Raw genomic sequence first — 6000 nt, forward strand, 5'->3', positions numbered from 1 at the left:
GCCTCAAGAAGTCCAAGGCACAACCACCGCACCAGAGCCCAAAAAGTGCTAAAAAAGAGAAGGCACACCTTTGAATGTAAATGCGCAGCTAAAATCCTTATAAAAGAGCCCGATTAGGCTCCCTCATGTGCAAATTATAGGGGTAGATGAGTGGTAGAAAAGAAGCTAGGAAGATAGGAGGACAATGGAAAAGAGGGCATTGGCCACACCCAGCCATGCAAAAAGGGGATGACTGCCCAAAAGGGATTTAGGGTTTTGTATATAAACTCAAAAAGTGAATGAGAAGCTCATTATTTGGTATGTGGCTAAAGTGGACTCTTCTTCTTCCCTCCTTCTCTCCTTCTTGCTTGCTTGTGTGTGCTTGAGAGAGGGAGTGTGAGAGTATAAGGGAGTGAGTGTGTGAGGGTGAGGGATCAAGGAGAAGAAGCTCTCTATCATCTCCTCTCTTCTTCTCTTCTCTTCTCTTGTCTCGCGTGCAGCTATGGAGGATGGAGCTTGAAGGTGGAGGCTTGAGATTGCTTGAGCTCGCATCTCGAATCGTGGAGCTATCGGGTTGCTTGAGGAAGGAGGCTACTCATTTGGGCATCAAGGTAAGCTCACTACACCCCTGTAGGATCAAAGGTGTGTCGGTGGCTAGGTGAGAGAGAGCCATTTGTGCTCGAAGGTGTGTTGGTGGCTAGGTGAGAGAGAGCCATTTGTGCTCACTTGAAACACTTGAAGCAATAAGCAATTAGTGGATCTTTGTGGTTGAGCATGAACTCCCTCTACATTTTGGTTCCGTTTTTTCGAGACCAACGGATTCAAGCTTGAGCACTTGCATAGAGTGAGGCTAGAGATGAGAACCTAGAAGATGATGAGCAGTCAGAGGAAAATAGTTCAGATGATGATTACAAAGACTACTATTCTACCAGCGACGAGAAAAGCAAAAGGAAAAATTGACACGATAGGACAAAGTCACCATATGAGCTATGACTACCAGGGGAGTCTCCCTCTTCTAGCAAAGACAGAGAGTTTGATTCCGAGTTAGAAGTAAGCTCAAAGAATGATCCTGAGATACCTCAACTGCCTCTAAGACCAGACGTACCAAGGGGGACCTACCAGTCCACCTAAGGCGTCAAAGGTTGAAGGAGGAATGAAGGGGACAATCAAAGGAACCGCAAGCTGAGAAGCAAGGAAAGCCACAAGACCTGTCAAAACGATTCACAAATTTTAAGAAAGGTGATAGGGTAGTGATCTTGCTAGGAGCCAAACGACAAGGGCAAGTGAGTGAACCAATAGAAGGGCCGAAGGGGGAGACACCTCGACTTATCTTATAGCCGATGACTTGACTGAGGAGGAGGAAGTAGTCTCATTGCTCTCTTATGGGAGTATATAGGCGTCTTTACTTGGTCCCTTGATGAGCTAAAAGGGGTAGATTCGAGTGTAGTGACTCATAATATACCTATGACCATCGATGCAATGCCGTACAACCGTATCCAATGAATCCCAAGCACGCTCATGTGGTCAAAGAAGAAATAGATAAACTATTGAGAGTAATATTCATTTACAAGATGGAGCATACGGACTGGGTCTCACCCATAGTGATCATACTAAAGAAAAATGGAAAGATTAGAGTGTGTGTTGGCTACAAGAAAGTCAACGCTGCTACCAAGAGAGCCAATTACCCATTGCCATATAGTGAGCATATGCTCGAGCGAGTAGCTGGTAAAGAGGCCTACAGTTTTCTAGACGGCTTCATAGGGTACAATCAGGTGTAAGTGCATCCTAGCGATAGGCACAAGACTGCATTTGCCACTGACTGGGGATGAAGGGACATCAAATGGGCTAGCACTAGCTATAGCACTAGCCAGACCTCATGCTCATAAACAGACGAACACACCAACACGGCCTCGCGGGCCAGGAGCGTCTATTTGCTGCTAAAGGACGAACTATCCTAAAGCCTAGTCTATGCGTTTATAGTTTTGTAGTCCAACGTTTCCCTTTCTATAAACTCCACTGGGGGAGAACCCATACACATTGGCAATAAATGCCACGATAATCACATACATGGGAGGCAACCTCTCAGTGTAAACACCGCGGCCCCACTGCAGCTCTTTTACATCGCAGGGATTGGCCCCTTGATGTGCTACTCAACATGTGGAACAAACAAACAAACTCCACTCTTTCATTTTGAAAGTATTCAAGGAAATACCATGTGTCCTTTCCAAATAATTCCCCAAGAAACAAACATCTATCCTACGGCTTAGGTTGCCTTTCCACACTCAAGCGTGGGTCATCGTCATCGAAAACAAGTGCTATGCATCCAATCCTTTGTATTCTGATACCATGGTTGATATGTACATGCAAAAGTGGATGATCCTAAAGTGCTCAAATATAACTTTCAATCAGAAATGTGTTGTGCACAACAAGGCTTTCCAATGCTCATTCACTAACTCGTTGTGGCAATGTAAGGATAGCACCGAGACAACACTCGTGCTACTATCCTCTTAACTAAAATACACCAAACTCTATATCATGATATGCATAAGAAAATCAACAACAATCAGCACGCAAATCGCACCATTCAAACATCCCACCCCCTACGTTTAGGTATTGCTTTCGTTGCATAGGTGTAGAGGTTCATTTTGTCATGTTTTGATTTATGAAAAGCGGTAAATCACAAACTTTGACAAAGAGATAGGGCAAACTGGGGCTAAACCTCATGCTTTGCCACTACCCTGCATCCACAAACACTCATTATATTTTTCCTTATTTTTGTGAGGCGTATTTCTATTTTCCCCCTTATTTTTCTCATTTTCTTGATTTATTGGTCAATAAAATATGCTATTTTTTTATTTTTCTTGTTCCAATCACTTTAACGTACTAACATTCAATTTACTTTTCATTTTTCCCCTATAGGAACACATTTCACCCACCCGAAACGACAAAACTATCATTTTACCACTTAAAAACCGTGTTTCGAGTTTTGCGGGAATTAAATAGCGCATGTAAATTATTATGAAATCAAAATTTTTTCATAGACAGCAATTAAACATAATGCAACCAGCACTCAAAGAAATTTTCAACACATAAGAACATCATTTCCATCATAAAATATCAAAAAATTCATTTTCTTCATTAAAAATTAGTCATACTGTGTTTTTACGAAACCCAAGGCACATTAAATGACTACGTGACCAGCGGACAGAGCCTCCATTGCTCTCAATCCAATGCTGCACATCAATCTTCAGCATCTCCATCAATCTCCATCATTGTTTTCTTCAATCTCCTTCCCGATTCCTCCTTCAAGATAGTGCGCATGAACAGCCCATAGAGAGGAGAGAGAGGGAGGAGAGAGAAATTCTAGATTCTGATCTCTCCATTCGGTCAGCCATATCTCGTGCGAAGGGCAGTGATAGGATCAGGAAAAATTGTTGATTTGCCTGCTATGATCATGCGTTGAAGATGAGAACATGCTGCCGCCTACCACGAAAAAATGGAGGGGTTAAGGCCCCAAAGGGCACCCCCCTTTGATCTCTCAATGTCCACCTTTTCAAATTTGGCCAATTTCTGGCAACTTTCGCGTCTGGACTCTGATTTGACCTCTGAAAAATTCTACGCATTCGTCTTGAGGTCCTGCACTGACTGGCAGCTCCCGGCATCAGTCGGAAAAATTATCAAAATCCACAAGTGTCGCTTGGGCGCCTTTTGAAAGTCGTCTTTCACTTGGTGCTTAAAATTGTCCTAGTTGCAACCGCTACCTTCGATGTCGAAGTTTTTTTCCCTAAATTTTGGTTTTTTTGGCAAATTTTAGGCACATTCCGGGCTCAAAACTCCACTCTCAGGGGGGTCTTCACCTACATAGTCATGCCCTTTGGGTTGACAAACACACCAGCCACATTCCAAAGACTCATGCATGCCATATTCAAAGACATGCTTAAAAAAGAGTTAGAAGTATTTGTTGATGATCTGCGTGTTCACCCTAATTGGAAGGAACACTTAGACAAGGTCTTTGAGCGATGTCAGTTGTATTATCTCGCATTGAACCCCTTGAAGTGATAGTTCTGGGTAAAATATGGATTCATCCTAGGGCACATGGTATTGAAGAATGGCATTGCCACGGACTTTTCAAAAGTCCACCACCATCTTATTACAAGGGAGTTCAGTGCTTCCTAGTCCATACAGGGTATTAACAGAGATTTGTACTAAACTATGCATTGATTGCTAGACCTCTTTACAAGTTGCTGATGATATTCAAATGGACCGAGGAATGCCAACGTGCATAGGAGGAATTGAAGAAAGCTCTAACCACAACACCAATCCTATGAGCCCCTGACTGGACCATAACCTTCCATGTTCACATTGACGCTTTAAATTTTATTGTGGGAGCTATGTTGTGCTAGATTGGTGAACACAATCTAGACTATCCAGTGAGCTTTGCTAGCAGAGAACTCACGGATACAGAAATGAACTTCTCAATGATAGAGAGAGAGAGGGTTTAGCGATGGTGTTTGCTGTAAAAAATTTTCGGCATTATCTTTTGACTACGCCTTTTACCTTCTTTGTTGACCATCAAGCCTTGCTTTATCTCATTAACAAACCTTGTGCTACAAGACGTATTGCTCAATGGTTACTTTTGCTCTTAGAATTCAACTTCTCCGTGGTTGTATGGAAGGGGAAGCAACATTACATGGCTGACTGTATGTCTCGCATACCCACTAGAGAAGCCGTTGGACAAGGCATTACGGACAAATTTCCAAATGCACATACATTTAACCTGTCTAGCGAATGAGATTTATTTAGAGCTGGCTTGACGCCATATTGGGTAGATGACATAGTCCAAGTGCTTGAACACAGATTGCCTGAAAGGCCCATTGAAAAACCCTAACTGAGGTGACTCGTTCTTAAAGTCCAACCCTATCAGTTGATAGCAGGCCAACTCTACAGACTAGGGCAAGATGGGTTGCTGTGAAGATGCGTGTGTGAGCATGAAATGCATGACATACTTGCAGAGGCACACAAGGGGATTGCAGGAGGACACTTCAGCGGGGAGATACGACAACCCGCAAGGTGCTACAGTCTCAACTATGGTGGCCTACACTTTTTCGAGATGCAGCACGATTTTAAAGCACTGCGATGAGTGTCAATGAACCAAGGTACCTATTCGTAAGGACAAAATGGAGTGAAGCCCAATTATTGCAAGACAACCATTCAAGAAGTGGGGGATTGACTTCATTGGGCCTATTAGTCCTGCAACACAGTACTCGCAGGCCAAGTACATCATTGTTGCCACTGATTATCTCACAAAATGGGCAGAAGCATGAGCCACGAGGAAAGATGATGCTAGAATCATAGCTAAGTTCCTATGGGAGCAAGTCATCTCACAATTCAGCTACCCCATTGAACTGGTTAGTGATCAAGGCATGCACATCATCAATGAAGTGATCGCTCACCTCTTGTCCACCTTTTTGATCATCCATCGAAAATCCTGACTGTACTACCCTCAAGCGAATGGCCAAGTTGAGCCCACAAACAAGATTTTAGTAAACGTCCTAACCAAAGTAGTCTCTGCTTCGCGTGGTGATTGGGATAAAAAACTAATGGTAGCCTTGTGGGCCTATCGGACAACCTATAAAATGGCAATAGGATAGACTCCCTTCAGGTTGACCTATAGAACTAAAGCAATTCTGCCTGTAGAGTTCCTTATTCCGAGTTTGAGAATAGCTCTTTAAGAGAGATGGGATGGAAGGGAGGCATGGACGGAGCACCTAATCAAGCTAGAACATTTATTAGAGACTCGACTTCTAGCCACCCATACACTGATATGTGAGACGATGCAAGAGTTGGTTTGACAAGCACGTCAAGCAATGAGATTTCGAATAGGGAGACTTAGTACTGTTGTACTCAATCAAAGGTCATAAACAGAAGATGAAGTTTAGAGGGCTAGGAACTTTTATGGCGACAACCGCATAAAGAAGGACTACCCTCATACACACCCACTACTTGAGCCTCCATTGCTAG

The sequence above is a fragment of the Lygodium microphyllum genome, chromosome 12 (assembly GCF_053477565.2).
Source record: "Lygodium microphyllum isolate KBCC chromosome 12, Lygodium_microphyllum_v1.1.10, whole genome shotgun sequence".
In the NCBI taxonomy this organism is placed as follows: Eukaryota; Viridiplantae; Streptophyta; class Polypodiopsida; order Schizaeales; family Lygodiaceae; genus Lygodium; species Lygodium microphyllum.